This window comes from Rhinolophus hipposideros (assembly GCF_964194185.1).
Source record: "Rhinolophus hipposideros genome assembly, chromosome: 10".
Taxonomy (NCBI): Eukaryota; Metazoa; Chordata; class Mammalia; order Chiroptera; family Rhinolophidae; genus Rhinolophus; species Rhinolophus hipposideros.
This window is the reverse complement of record NC_138056.1, coordinates 5,101,154-5,117,387: the sequence shown is the minus strand read 5'-3', so window position 1 is coordinate 5,117,387 and position 16,234 is coordinate 5,101,154. Positions and strand designations below refer to the sequence as shown.

Here is a 16,234-nt window from a genome sequence, read left to right as displayed (position 1 = left end):
CATGTTGATGAAGTCCAATTTATCTATTTAATTTTATTGCTTGTGCTTTTTGCTGTCGTATTTAAGAAACCACCTGCCTAACCAACATCACAAAGATTTATGACTATGTTTTCTCCTGAAAGTTTTAGTTTTAGCTCTTAAGTTCAAGTCTTTGATCCATTTTCATTTTTACCTGTGATGAGCGGTTGGATCCAATTTCCCTTTTTTCCCCCCTCTTTCAGGTTTATTTGGTGTTTTAGTTGGCATGACACTTGGATAGTTGGCTGCATTACTGACATGTAGACTTTTCTTTTTACATTATACTCCAATATACTCTGATACATATAGTACATAAAATAAGATCCTTTAGAATAGTTATGCACAAGACATGCAATTTTGCATTTATACATTGGATCCCGGAAAGTGAGACTGAGAAAAAACGTTGGATTAGGCACGGAGAGTAAAGGAACCAGAAGTTACATAACGCACAGTAAACGCACAGCTAGTTTGAAGGGCAACTGTACTGTGTGCAACACTGGCGGTGATGGTGCCTTTGCGGGGGTGGAACGATTTCACAGTAACCAGTTTAGGACGAGATAAGTACCATCCTGCACCAGGATATAACTGCAGGGTTTTATGAACCATTCCTATTTCTAACTTTAGGAAACTATTACTTTAGTCACAAGTCAGATGGAAAGACAATATGCACAACCTCCAACTAAAATCCTGTTGGACCCTAGACAGTGAAGTGGAACATTAGAAGACTTTCCAACTGCAGCTCTTTTGGGATCCCCCCAAGTGTACCTGTGCTCTTCTTCGAATGGGCCTCTTCCTCAGGTATCAGTCACCTTCACAACATCTGAGATTCCATTCTGTCCCGAGGTGCAAGGAATGCTAAGGAAGACGTCATCTTTTATTCCAGAGCCCCTTAATCATGGTGGAAATTGGATGCACCTGCCTAAGATGTTTCATCATACTTTCTGCCTAATCTGCCACAGACAGTCCAATGGTCCAGGATGTGCAGACTTTCAGTTTGATCACCTCATAAGCACTGTCTGTGACCACTTTCCCATGTTCCTTATCAGCATAGGTGCCTAAATCAGGGTGCAGACTCTTCAGGGAGACACCAGGCTCCCCAGGACCCCCCCTGACAGCTGCATAGGTGAACTCCCAGCCTTTCCCAGGCTCAATCCAGAGTGCAACCATTTCCAATAATCCCGTTTTTGGGAAAGCGGTTATCTTCCAAGCCACATAGGTCAAGATATCCACTGGAGTGGAAACAATAAGCAATTTGCAGTTGGGGCTGTATTTTACAACATTAGGAATGATGAATGTAAAGACGTTTACATCACACTGGACCAAATTAAGATGGCTTTCTCCCTCTTGTTGCCATACCCTCGGCTGTGATAATAACCAGCTCGGAGTTTGCAGGCACATTCTAATCCTTGCCAGAGACAACCTTTGGAGTTCTAAGGAAAAGGCTGCCATGTTGGAGATCCATCATCTCTCCCTTCAATTTGTCTTCCGTGACATCAACAAGAGCAAGCTCATCTGCCAAGTCCTTCATTAAGACACTGATGGCACAGGCCATGCCAACAGCACCAACCCCAAGACTGTAATCTTATTCTGGGGCTTTGTTCTTTCCTAAGATTCACAATCAGCTGATCCCTGAGAGTCGCCGTATTGGATTTAGAACCAAAAGGAATTGGGAGTTCACGGCAGGTGAATGGGTGTCTGCGGCGCGGGGGATGTGGCGGTTGCTGCTCCGGTACCCAACTTCATTCTTTTGCATGTGGATATCCAGTTGTTCCGGCACCCTTTGTTGAAAAGGCTATTGTTTCCCCCATCAAACTGTCTTGGCACCCTTGTCAAAAATCAACTGACTGTGAATGTGAGGGTTTCCTTCTGGACTCTCAGTTCTGGTCTGCTGATAGGTCTCTACGACAGTACCCTGCTGTCCCGATTACCTAGCTTTGCAGTAAGTTCTGATATCGGGAAGTGTGAGTCCTCCAACTGTGTTCTTTTTTCAAGATTCTTTTGGCTGTTCTGGTACTGTTGCATTTCCACGTAAATTTTAGAATCATCTTGTCAATTTCTGCAGCTGAAGGCAGCTGGGATTGTGTTAGGGATTGCTTTGAATTTGTAGAACAATTTGGGGAGTGTTGCCATTTTAACAATATTAAGTCCTCTGATCCAAACATTGAGAGTCCATTTATTCAGGTCTTCATTAATTTTTTACAACGATGTTTTATAGTTTTCAGAGCATACCTTTTACACTTTCTTTGCTAAATTTATTCCTAAGTATTGTATTCTTTTTTATGCCATTGTAAATGCACCGTTTTCTTCATTGTCAGTTTGCTGGTTACTACAGTACAGAAATACAACTGATTTTTGTATATTGATCTTGTGTCCTGCAACTTTGTCGAATTCATTTATTAGTTCTAACAGATTTTTAGTAGATTCCTTAGGTTTCCTTACACATCATGTCAGCTACAAATAAAGAGACTTTTCCTTCTTCCTTTCCAATCTGTATGCCTTCCACTTCATTATCTTTCCTAATTGCCCTAGAGAACCAAATTTGAAACTGGTGACTAATTTCAATTTGGAAGTAGACCCTCCCCCCAAAGCAGCAGCTGTTCTGACCCTTAGAAGGCCACAGCTCTCATACCCTGATGGCTCTCGTACCCCGATGACGTGTCACACCTGCTGAGTCAACATTCCCACCAGGATTGAGCCTTGATGACAGGCTTCCTGGCTGGTTCCTCTCTCTGCTCGCCTCCTTGCATCTCCCATTTCCACTCCGAGTCCAGGGAAGGTTCCCTCTGTGGACAGAGGCACCAGTGCTCTCTTGCTGGATGGCTTCCCACAGGTTCAGCCAATGGGAGGCACGGACGGGAGACAGGAGGGCGGGGAGAGAGAGAGAGAACGTGGGACATATCTTCCCCACACTCTACTGGCTCTGGTGCCACAGTCCTGGCTGGGGTTGTGTCCTGCCACTATGACCGTCCCTGCCTCCATACTGTCAACCCTCTTGAGCCTGGAGTAAACACTATTTCCTCGATCGACCCCTTCACGCCTAGTGGTAGTAATGCCTTCCCACAGTTGCTCCTCCCTGGGTGCCTCAACTGCCCTTGTTGGGTGCCTGACTTAACGTGGGCTGCTTCAGTTTTTCAGAATTGATGTGTGACCTTCAGTATTCCCGGCCAGCCTTTACTGCTGTTCTGCTAGACACCCCCAGAGGAAGGCACTGTGGGGACTCACTCCGTGTGAAAATTTGGCTCTCTGGGTAAACTGATCACCGAAATGCCGAGTCCATGAGCCAAGGAGATGGGGAGGGAATTCAGTGTCAAAGAGCATCAGTTTCTGGAAGGAAGAAAGTAAACAGCAACCCAGACAGGACATGACCTTGCCTATGGGTGATGTTGCTTTCCCTCTCTATCCTTGACCCCTTGAAAATGTACCTTTGTGTCTCCTTGATCTGCCCTTTCACCCTCTGCTTTGGGAGTCGGGCACACAGCCTGGGGCAGAGATGGAGTCCTGGACATCCACTAATGCTGGTTTTCATCCTCATGACCACAGCCACACGGCAGTGTCCAGACCACTGACAGTTTGTGGGGGCTTGTTCCTGCGTGCCAGCCACAGCATTAAAGTGCTTCTCATTATCCCATCTAAGCATCAGGAACTTTGTAAGGCACGTGTGGTGGCTGCGGCTTTGTCAGGAAGGAAACAGAAACGCGGGATAAATAGCTTGGCCACTATCTCAAAGCTGAAAGGTCCTCTATTCTGTCTGGTGGCCCACGGTGCTGGGCTGGGCCTCAGACACAGCCCTGCTTCCCAGGAACCACCTGTGGGTAGATTTCAGGGCTGTCGCTGGTCTAAGTTACTACGCAGTTAACACCCTCTTCCCTGCCTGCCAACCTCAGAGGACGACTCCTTGCAACTGACCCTTGCAACCATCAAGCAACCCTCGAGCTGGCCCCGGCCACTCCCAGGTCTTTGATCACCTGAAGGGCCTGGCCTCCTCCCCCTCCAGCTGGGTCACAGTCACATCCACGCCTGTCTGTCCCTTGTCCTGTCAGCCCTTCCTCGTCACAGTCATGCTGCCCATTGGCGGGGGGAGCCCCCGGCTGAGGGGAGCAGAAACTGCCCCTGGGTGGTTTCAGAATTCTGCAGGAACGATCAGAGATTCACAGACTCACTGTGACCTTTGCCCAGGCAGGGAGAGGAGCAGGGTGGCCTGTCACCTACTGAGCAGGCTCTGACCTGCCCAGACTCTCTTTTCTGCTCACGAGGAGCAGGAGTGCTCATTTGAATGTAAGAGTTTCTCAGTGGTGAGAAGTCAGGGGGCTGAAAATTCCCCAAGGAGGAAGGAGCACTCCAGCTGAGAACCTCAGACCTTACGGGAAACTGGGTTTAGAGCGAGGTGGAAAGGGAATCGTGAAAGCCCCGGGTGACACACTGCCTTTCCCATCTTCTCAGTCCCAACCGCACGGGTACCTAAGCCAGGACGCCTTCCCATTGCCACCGCCCCACCCCCGTCTGAAGGAAGAGGTCATGTCTTATAATAAATAGTTATAAAAACAATGACTAATAATAGCTGTAAGTGTCTGTCAAGTGCCAGGCCCTGGACAGGCGCCACCCAGGTCATCCCCCCAATACTTGGGAGGCGGGTATTATTCCATATGACAGTTTCATTGAGTTGTAACTTGCATACTATAATTATATTTAACGATATTCTTACGGCTCTCTGCAACTTATCAGGTACTTTAATAGACATTCTCATTAGCTACTAGCAGCAACCTTGACCCATAGGAAGGGCAGGATTCTCTTCCTTTTACAGATAAGGAAAATGGGGCTTTCCAGGCCCACCTGCTGCCCTCCACCCCCAGCACCACTTCCTGAACTCCTCCACACTCCGGACCCTCAGGCTTTTTCAAGCAGCTGTTTTCCTAGGTCAACATCCCAGGAGCGGGAGCTTTGGAAGGATAAAGGGGAAAGCAGGGGGGCAGGGGATGGTGGGGTGCTGGTCAGCTGAGGTCCAGCAGGATCCTCCCCCCATAGAGGGCAGAAGAAGCCTTGATGAAGCAGAGGTGGGGGCCATGGGCCCCATCTGCTGCCGTGGACCCCAGGCCGCTGTGATTCCATGGAAAGGGCAAAGCCCTAGAGTCAGAAAACTCGGGTTCAAATTCCGGCCTGCCACCATCTGGTCGTGTGACCTTGGGGATCACTACTTCTCTGCACCTGTGTGACACTGATATATAAGAAATATACAACTTGGCCTTTGTCCCAGGTTCCTGGCACAGAGCGCCTAAAACCCTTGTAATCTCCTGGGAGGTAGAGGAGCCCGGCGTGTCTTTTGTTCTTCATAATAAGCCCCTTTCAACCACACCTGACTTGGTGCTAATGAGGTGACTCCTGGTGGGCCCATAGATGCAGGATGGGGGCTGGCTGACAGGAACAAACCTTGTGATGACAGGATTGGAACTTTCAACCCCCACCTTTGGGGAGTGGAGGGGGGCAGAGCTAGAGATTAATCACCACAGCCAAAGCTTTGATCAATTTTGCCTACACAATGGAAACCCCATAAAATTCCAAAGGACTGCGTTAGAGAGCCTCTGGGTTGGTGAACACATCCATGTGCTGGGAGGGTGGCACGCCATCCCCATGGGGACAGAAGCTCCTCACTCGGGACGCTTCCAGACCTCGCCCTCTGTACCCCTTCATCTGGCTGTTCACTGGCACCCCTTAGAATAAACTGTAATAGTAAGTAAAGCACTTTTCTGGGTTCTAAGAGCAGTTCTAGCTAATCATCGAAACTGGGCGGGGCTCAATTTGCGGCCAGTAGGTCGGAAGTACCGGAGGCTGGACTTCCCATTGGCATCTGGAATGGGGGCAGTTTGTGGGGCTAAGCCCTTCACCTGTGGTGTCTGCACTAACCCCAGATAGTGTCAGGGCCGAATTGAGTTGTAGGGCACCCAGTTGGTGTCCTCAGACAACTGGAGAACTGGTTGGTATGAGGAATAAACCCACATATTTGGTGTCAGAAGTGCTATGAGTTAAAAAACAGTTACAAACCGGTTAGCCCATCTATAAAATAGCTTTATCCTCCGGCACAGAGGGCCGACAACTAAGCAAGCTGTCGTATGTGAAATTTCAGGCCGTCTCTTCAGTTTCATAAACTGTAAACCACAATACACACTCAAAAGATTGTGATCAGATTTCATACAATCGGAGCCATCACGTGTTTATTGAGCACCTACTGCCCATAACACACGCTGGAGGGACAGAGCATACTATAAACATGGCCCCTGCCTTCAAGAAACTTTTTCTTTGGCGAGGAGACAAGACTGGCACACTCAAAATGTAAGGAATACTAAATATCTGGTACATGCAAAGGAAATGTATTGAGAGAAATGGGAGATGGGGAAGGGTAGGCAGGTGAGAAGAGCTAAGTAAAGCATCACGGAGGGGACTTGACCTGGACTCAGAGGAAGGATCCACTTCAGAGACCCCAGCATCCTCCCCCTGCAAGGCCGGTCTAGCCTGACTAGTTTAGGGTCAGGGTCAGGTTCAGGCAGCAGCGAGGGGATGCTGATCAGGTGACAAGCCTGGTATGGAACCAACAGAAGATGATACTGGAGGGGCTTACTGACATGACAAGCACAGAAAAAGCACGCATGCATGCATGCATTCATCCCTTCAATACTGACTGAGGCTTTGCAACACGCCAGGTACCGTGAGGCCACTGCACACACAGCTGAATGAGACAGAAGAGGTCCCTGCCCTCACGAAACTGATCCTTCATCCTCGTCATGAGGAGACCAAGTGCACAAACAAGATCATTCCCGATCCATCCAGATCAGTAAATGCTGATTGTCCCCGTACCTCAGGTGTCCCTGATGACAGGTGTCCCTTAGCCATGTGACAGAGAACAAAGTTACAGGAGCCACACCCCTCCATGCCTGGTCCAGAACACTTGGGATATAAGGCACATTCATTACCAGCTTCTAATCTCAGGACGTTTGGGACAAAGCAGAGGAAAATGTACGTCCCTCAAACCACACACATACACACAGAGCCAGCTTCTTCTTTCTCCTTGAAAGTTCCTATCCCATGACTTGGAGGAGAAGCTAGAATGTTTGCAGTTGAAGATAAGAACCAGAAGCCATTCAGGCCCTTATCAGTTTCTCCTCCCTCTGAACCAAGAGAAAGGTTTTCTTCTACTAAGCAAGTGGGAGAAGTTGTCTCCCTTTTAGATCCAAGCAGTGAATCCTGTGCAGATGCCAGAAGTTTGGTCTCCCAGAGATGGGTAGGTACTTGCTTTGCCTTCGCTGCTGTCCAGGATGTAACCACAGACTCACCTTGCGGAGAGCTCATCTTGGCCCTTCAATTTCCCAGACTCCTAAAGGAGAGCCAGGCCTTCCAGTTCTGCAGCTGCAGAGCATTTCATCAAGGCCCAGCTTGGCCAAGGAGCTGAAGCCCAGCACATGGGGGCTCCGGAGCCCCCGGCCTGGCACTGTGTGCAGAGCAGGTCCTTCCCCTGATCTCTGGCAGCTTTGCCATTGTCATAAGAGACCCCGTCAAGGGACTGTCACCACCACACAAAGGTATTCTGGGACCCAGAGATCTGGGACCCACGGCCCATCTTCCTCTGGCCCGAAGGTCTCAGGCAAAACCCATTTTCATTATCCAGTAGGGTTTGCCCACCTTAGGCTCCTTTTGTCTTGCCCGTCCCTGACAAGAACTGTCCCCACAGGCCCGTGAGCAATGATCTGGCCCACCCATCCCCTGGATGCCTGTCTCTAAGGGCCATTCCCAGAAGCCCACACTGCCCTCTCCTTTCCCAAATACTAGAAGGCTGCCAAGATCAGGAGGGAAGAGAAACTGGCACCGTGTATGCACCCCCCACCAGGACTGGGTGCCTAAGGGCGTCTGAAAGGCGCTTCTTACTGGGGCAGCTGATCTGCAGAGCCCCAGGGAGGCCACGCTATTCCTGGTGCTGGAACACCCCAACCTGGGCCCTCTGCCTGCTTATAACTGAAGTTCTAGGCTGAGCCTCTGTCAGTGACTTCCCAGAACTGCCCTCTCCCCTACAGCTCAGAGGACAGGGAGGTTCTGTGAGCCAATCTCTGGCTCAGGGGGAGACCTTGAACAGAGTGTTTTAGGGAAGAAATAAAAACAAAACCAGGTCAGGGGTGAGCTGGGAGGGGACAAAAGCCACTGCCTATGGGTTCTGGCAGGACGATTAGAGGGCAGTGGTATGAGTTTTACAAAGGAAGGCAGGAAGAAAGTTTTACAGGGCCAGGCATGGGAGAGCCGGCCAGGAGAGAGAGTTTCTGGTCCAAGAAAAGGAGCAGAGGATTCACCAGGAAAAGAAGAAAATGAGTCTAATGATTTCCTTCTCCTGTTCCTCCTCGGGAGACCTTGCTATGCCTCAGCATGTGCCCCTGGGAAGATGACATCACGGTCCTTTCTCCCCTTGGGGCCAGGAGGCAGGATCCCTCTCTAGGGCACATTACTTAGTGGCTCTTGTGAGCCGTTGGCCTGGCATGACTTGGTTAGCAAGGTTTTTAAAGGCTTGAATATACGATTAAACCCACCCAGGTCAGTTCATGTAATGTGGTGTTATCCCAAAGGGACATATCCCAGTCAAGAACAGGACTAGACTTCCCACCCACGGGGCACCACCCCACTGTAGCCAAAACGAAGCACAAGCCAGGCTGAGCTCTGACAAGAGTTCTTGGAAAAAGCCCAGTCAGTAGCTCACAGTTCTATCCTTACGTAGCCTCCTGAACCCAAGGGCCTCCCTAGTTCAGGGCGCTTTCCACCTGATGGGGAGGGAGGCATCCAGAGAAGTTGGTGGACTGAACTGCCAATGAAATGCGGGCACCTGGAGTGGCAGAGGACCTCAGCCAGGCGGAGGTCTGAAAGCACCAGCCAACTCGGTGTGGGAGGGAACGTGCTCACTCCTCCCGGATCCAGGACACCAACCAGCACAGGTACTTGTGATTCACTCTTCTCCATCTTTCTCCAGAGAGGACAAAAGGAGCTTTCTGCTTCCCTTCCAGCCCACCAAAGAAGGGTGCTCATCTCTAATAAACCCTGGCAAAGGCAGGCCGCTGGGGATCCTAGAAGGGGAGGCCAGAGTGACGCTCCCATGGGAGAGGGCTATAGCGCTCAGGGGAACTGCCAGGAGAAACTGCCTGCCTGCCTGCGGGGCTGCACGAGCTGGGGCCACCTCGTCCTCCCGGCGTGGGGACAGGCACTGCTGCTCACTCCTCAACTGGAGGCAGAGAGGTGCTACTGACTCCCACATCCGCCTTGAGACTGGCCATGTGCTTGGTGACCTGCTGGTGGGTGACCTGGAGGGGACGCTCAGCAGTGGGCCTCAACCTCACCCAGGAGCAAGGACAGGAGGAAGAACGGACTGCAGGGCATTTCTGCAGCACGAGAGTTTAGTCCGCATTTTCAAACGCTTTCAGATACTTGACCTCACTTCCTACCCCGAGAAGAAGCCAGGGTAGGAACATTAATCTCACTGATGGAGGGGAGGTGAAACCCTCAGGACACAAGCGCAGGAAATGAGTCACCCCAGTCTGGATCTAAGAAGGAAAATCTGAGCCTTCTTGGGAAAAGGTACAAGCTCTGGGGGAGTAACCCTGGGTAGGAGCTGGTCGAGATCAGGAAGGATGGGAACCCTTTCACCAGGTGCTCTGGATATGCTGGCCACACTTGGCCTACAGAGGTGGGTGATACTTGGTTCTCATGGACGATGAGTTGGGCATGAGAACAGGAGTAAGACAGAGCTGGACTTGGTCTTAGCTCTGCTATGTGTGACCTTGGGCAAGTCATTTAACCTCCAAGTCTCAATTTTATCATTTGTAAAATGGGGATTAACAACACATACCTTGCAGGAGTGTTAGTGAGGTTTCAGATCTGATTATTACGAATAACCAGTTTCTATGACCAATTGTCCCCAATTTTTCTCATAAAAGTAGAACCTTCTTCACGAGAGAGGTGGGCAGACAGGAAGGAGAAATATATAACATTCTACGGTTTCTCCAATGTTTGTTAATCTCCCAACATTGAAGAACGTAACAAAAGACGACTGAGGGTAAGGAGAGAGACTGATGGTCAAACAGGCTCAGTTAGATGGTGGGGCACATACATGCCTTTCCCCGAAACCTTCTCCGGGACAACCCCTGGCCATCCAGAGGTGCTGTGCAATCTGGTACCTGTCTCTCCATGGTACCCAGTATCGGGGAAAAGAACCAGGAAGCCCAGCTCCTAGCTTTGAGTGGGAAGAGTCCCAGGAAGCACAGAGTCCTGTGTTCTGAGAGAGGATTTCAGAAGATATAGGTCTTTGCTTGGGCCTCCATAGGACCAGAGGGGACTGGGGACAACCTCTAGTGGCACTGATGCCACTCTTCCTGGGACACTTCTCATGGGTCCCAGCCACCTCTAGCACATGGAGATCATGCAGGGCAGTAACCTTCAGAACAAGTGCCTCTACTCCTCCTCCAGGTCAGAAGGTACCTGAGAGCTGGCCCACGTCTTACTCAGCTCTGCATGTAGAGGGCCTTTCACAGACTGTTACTGGACTGGACCAAAATTATCATCACCAGCAGCAGCAGCGCCATGCGTTCTATCTAGCCCCGGGGCCGGCCTGGGTCGCTATCAGCTGTGCAGACACAGAGTGACTGAGGCATGGTACTCACTGGACATGTAAAGAAAGATGTGAAATGACATGTACGGCATGGTGACTAGGTAACGATGCTGTACTGTATATCTGAAAGTTGCTAAGAGAGTAGATCTTAAAGTTCTCATCACGAGAAAATAAAATTGAAACCACATGTGCTGATGTTAACTAGATTTCCTGTGGTGATCATTTTGCAATATATACAAATACCAAGTCATTATGTTGTATATGCGTACCTGAAACTCACACAATGTTATGTGTCAATTATATCTCAATTAAAAAAAAAGAAGTGAAATAAATGGTGGGTACTGTCATAAAGAAATAAGCAGGGAGGGTGAAGGCCTAAGAAGCAATTGTCAGGTCTAAGCTAGTGGTAGGAGAAGGGGGAGTCAGGTACCAGGAAAAGCATCACAGATGCGGCTGAAAGATGAGGAGACTGACAGTGGGGGAGGAGGGGAAGCGTTCCGGGAAGAGGGAGGGTGTCACGGGGCTGCCACCTAGCTTTGTGTGTTCACAAGCTGTGTATAGCTTGGTGTGGCTGAGGCACCGGGTGTCAGAACAAGGCTGGTGGAAAGGCAGGCTGCCCCTCGCCCCATCCCCAGTCCCCACATCATAGAGAAATGTAATCAGCTGGGGCACTGTTTTCAATCCAAGTAGAACATCCAGCCTTGAAAAATGCAGCAATTAACTTTCTATGCAATTGTGAAATACTGCCAAGGCCGCGGATTACTACAACTTTATAATTGTTTCCTTTATCTCAGACAAGCAGAAATGGGGCCGGGAGTAGGGTCTGGCTCAGTTCACTGCTGTCCTGGGCCGTGGGCTACTCAGACGTGAGAACAACACTGCTGACCGAGTGTGACAGATGGAGCAGACTTCCCGCCAGCCACTCCGGCGGCAACCACAGCCGTGTGCACGTGTCTCTGAGGGTGGGAGCGTGCCAGCAGGAGGCAGGCCTGTCATCTGTCCCTGCCTCGTATCTCACACTACCAGGGCAGCCGGACCACTCAAATGGCCTTGGTCCCCCATTCTTCTCCATCACCCCAAATCCCGCCACAGAGGCACTGAGGTTCTATGGCTTCTGGGCAGCAAAGCAGGCAGGTAGAATGTCTTCCACGTATTCAAAAAGCATGCAGGGGGGCAGACAGGTGGCTCAGTTGGTTAGAGCGCGAGCTCTGGGTAACAGGGCTGCCTGTTCGATTCCCACATGGGACAGCGAGCTGCGCCCTCCGCAACTAGAATGAAGTCAATGAGCTGCCGCTCTGCAGCACTTTACACAATAGCTAAAACATGGAAACAACCGAAATGCCCATCGGTAGATGACTGGATTAAGAAGCTGTGGTACATTTATACAATGGAGTATTACGCAGCCATAAAGAAGAAGGAAATCTTATCATTTGCAACAACATGGATGGGTCTAGAGAACATTATGTTAAGTGAAATAAGTCAGAAAGAGAAAGACAAGTACCATATGATCTCACTTATATGCGGAATCTAAAGAAAAGAACATGTGAATGAACTAATCAGAAACAGTTTTGGGGACACAAAGAAAAAACCGAGAGTTTTTAGATGGGCGCGGGGGGCAGGGGGGGGCGTTGGGGATAAGGGGAAAGGTGAAGGGATTAGGAAGCAGCTGGTAACCACAAGATGGCCTCAGGGTTTTCTGAAAATTAATTTGGGGAAGGTATTCAATAATGTGGTAAAGATTTTGTTGGGTATCCGATGGACATGCGTCCTATTTGGGAGACCACCTCAGAGATAATGTGGATGCCTGACCATGGCATTGTACACCAGAAGCTAAACATTAATGAATGCCAACTATAATTTTATATATATAATGTGATGGCTGGGTGTGAGGTCGGAGGGATAATGGATGGGGGAGGGGGGTTCACAGTGTGAGGCATATAAATGATAAACGTCTAAGTATTACTTTGTCTTGTACACCTGAAACTAATAAAAAAAATAATAATAATAAAAAAGAAGAAATTACTGATTTACCTTCTAAAAAAAAAAAAACAATGAGCTGCCGCTCAGCTCCCGGGTGGCCAGATGGCTCAGTTGGTTGGAGCACGTCCTCTCAACCACAAGGTTGCCAGTTCAACTCCAGCAAGGGATGGGGGGCTGCGCCCCCTGCAACTAACAATGGCAACTGGACCTGGAGCTGAGCTGCGCCCTCCACAACTAAGATTGAAAAGACAACGACCTGACTTGGGAAAAGTCCCGGAAGTACATACTGCTTCCCAATAAAGTCCTATTCCTCTTCCCCAATAAAATCTTAAAAAAAAAAAAAAAAAAAAAAAAAGCGTGTAAGGAATGCCCACTGGGTGACAAACGCTGCTGGGCGCTATTTAAAAACAAAGATAGTGGGTAATGGCCCCGACACTAAAAATTCACCACCGGGTTGGTGAAGGCAAGACCTAACGCGGCAAATTAGCTTCCACCACCCGACTTCATCACCACAGAGTAATGCAGCAGGGTCTGCGATCACACGGGCTGTTGCCAGGCCTCTCCTGTCTCTTCATCGCCCCCAGAATGATGCGACAAGCCAACCGCTCTGAGATACCAGGTTCAGGCCAATGAGCAAGTGCTTCTGGATTGAGTCAACCGAACCCTAGTGCTGACAAGCCTCACAATCTCCAGGAAAGGCCCCATCCGCCTCTTGCTCCCCACGACTGCCCTCTTCCAGCACCTCAGCTTGAGCTCTGGGAACTGTGCTGAATTCCAGCTCCAACATATAGTGTCATTCACTCTTTGACTTGGAAGTTTACATGCCCCTCTGCCCCTTAGTGTCCTGTTCTATAAAAAGCAGAATGACACGAGTCATCTTGTGGAGCTGCTCTGAGAACTTATCAAGGTCGTGTATTTCTGAAACACCTAGGTGTCTGGCACATAAGAGATGCCCAGAAAAGTGACCCCAGTGGTCAGCCCTTGTGATGTCAGCCTTAATCCTTCTCTCTTCCCGTCATTCCCTGGGGCTCGACATAAGAGAGGTAGAAACACAAGCCCAGGGGGCCAAGAATAGAAAGTCAGTTCCCCACAGGATGACCGGAAGGAGCAGGAGGCTGTGAACTGGAGAACATTCTGGTCCTACCTCTGCTCCCACTAAGCGGTGCTGTGCTGCGAGGTACGTCACCTTGCATTCTGGGCTTCGGTTTCTCCAACCGTTAGGCCATGGACAATAAAGATGGTGTCTTATTCACAAGGGCGGTGTGGACAGAAAAATAAACCACAAAGTCTTTACTCCAGCGCACTGTGCTACCAAAAGGTCCTATTGGAGACTCAGTCTAGTTGAAAAGGAGAGAGTGGGGAGGAGGGGTTAAACATAAAATTAAATCAATACACAGCAAGACCAGCAACGAAAAGAATAAAACACTGAGGAACAAGTGTAACAAAAGATGGGGGACTCTGAAAACTATGAAATATCACTGAAAAAATTTAAAAATCTGAACAAAAAGGAAAACACCTCATGTTCATGGATCAGAGTATTGGCAATACTCCTCAAATTAATCACAGATTCAATGCAATCCGTATAAAAATGGCAGCTTTTTTATTTTTGTAGAAATTGACAAGAGGATCCTAAGTTCACATGGGAATGCAAAAGAACCAAAAGAGCCAAAAGAACCTTGAAAAAGAAGAACACAGTTGGAAGACTCACACTTGCCAATTTGTTTTATTTTTCAAGTTGGTTTTCCCTCCTCTCAGTCTGCAGGCAGTGGCCTCCTAGACTCGTGCTTCTTCCAGTGGGATTGCCACGTTCCCTGCAGGTTTTCAAGAACATTTCAAGAAGCGTCCCATACTACTAAGAGGTCATCGCCTCTTCCACCATGTTGACATTTGCACCAATGGTGCAGAAGCAGTGGTGGGCAAAACTGGTGGCGCTTTCGATGGCATCAGGGAAGTGGCCCCAGACCGCCTGGCAGTCACGGAGCCCTTCACCTCTGCCCACTCACAGTCAAGAGGCAGCTTCACTGAAGACTGGCCTTGAGGAAGCAGTAAAACTGACTCATTTTGTGATGAGGTGGGAAGTAAACATTCCCCATGCCCAGCCCCAGTGGTAGGCTGGAGGAAAAGCACCTCTGAGGTGGTGAGAGTTGCCAGCTGAACTAGCCAGTTTTTCTGGAAACACTATTTTTACTTGAAAGAACAACTGACAGGCGGATGGCTGGGTATCTGACAGACTTTTCCTTGAAAATGAAAACAACTGATAGTATTTGTTGGCAATGGTAAAGTAAGAGCTCTCCAGTCAAAACTAGAATTTTGGAAAGTTTGTATCCATCATATAAGCTCTACAGACTTCTCCATAAAGACTTTTCTGATAAGATTAGTGGTGATATTACTCCTTGGCATACTACTTGGCATACTACTTGGTATCTTGGCATTTTGTTATAAAGTGTTAACATCTTGAGGAGCAGCATAACTCAGGGAACCAATATTTTCCAAATGACTAGTGTGTGGGGTTACAAAATCACATTGGTAAAAGGCCCATTTGCAATTCAAGAAAGGCCAATGGATTTTAACATACGCTACTGTTTGTCAAGTTTGGGACAGGAATATCCACAATCGTCTAAAAGGGCTTTTAAAAATATTCCTCCCTTTTACAATTACGTGTCTGGGTGAGTCCACATTGTCTTCATAAACATTATTTATCAGAACAGACTGAATGCAGAAGCACAGATATGAGAATCCATTGAAGAGATTTGCAAAAACGTAAAACAATACGACTGCACTTTGTGACATAAGCAGAGGTAGCAGAGGTGAGCCGAGAGCGGATTCAACTCCTGTGGACTCAGGGCAGGTGGGCTGCCCTCAGCGCGTCTTGTAACTGGGCTGGGGAGTTTCAGTTGCATAGGCTACTTTCCGCGGTTTGGTTCCAAATCTAACACGCGCTCTGCTTGTTTTCTCTCGGCCCCCACATCACCTTTTCATTCCTTTGACCTAAACACAAAGGAGATAACTCCAATTCTTGGGACTGTTTTCCTGCTTACACAGTAGAGGGGGCTAAGTGGCGAGCGCGTACAGTTGAGGAAGGGAAGCAAGAAGGCAAAAAGGAAAAGAGGGGGGCAGATACCACCATCTTGCCTTTGCCCAGTTGCCCCCAGCCTCCAATCACCCAGGGACGGGGGTAGGGGAGGGGGTTTCCCACAAATTCTCTGTATTCCCACATCCCTTTCCTGCCAATTCAGAGCTGGCCTAGATTCCTGCCAAGTCGCCCCTTAGCTCACTGTTAACAAAGGGGCTTCCCCCTCTCTCCTCCGCCCACAGCTAAGGTCTCTCCGCAGGGAAGGCCCCGTCTCTCAGCACCCGGTGTGGATGCTGCCATCCAGCAGCAGCCAACCAGACAGTTAGACAACGTGAAGCCAGGCTGGGAAAGGATTTCTCGGGAGCCTGGACTGTGAAACTGCAGCAGCAGCAGAGCCGATGGCCTGGGGAGCCGAATGCAGAAAACAAAGTGCCATTCAGGCCCCAGAGACACAATAGGCCCTTATCCTCTTTTCTGGTCCAGGCCAAGAGCTGCTAAGCAGAGCTGGAGGGCCCAATGGGTAGCCCTGGGGCAGG

General features: G+C 49.2%; 1 protein-coding gene and 1 pseudogene across 3 annotated transcripts in view; both read right to left on the bottom strand.

Annotated features, from left to right (window-relative positions):
* Positions 1-16,234, bottom strand: part of PC (pyruvate carboxylase) — a 93,500-nt gene that overhangs the window by 43,765 nt on the left and 33,501 nt on the right. The window lies entirely within an intron of this gene.
* Positions 1,166-7,356, bottom strand: LOC308504176 (L-lactate dehydrogenase A chain-like; annotated as a pseudogene). The gene is made up of 3 exons: positions 7,341-7,356; positions 5,836-5,860; positions 1,166-1,713 (listed from the first exon to the last, which is right to left on the bottom strand). The product of its transcript is annotated as an L-lactate dehydrogenase A chain-like (transcript).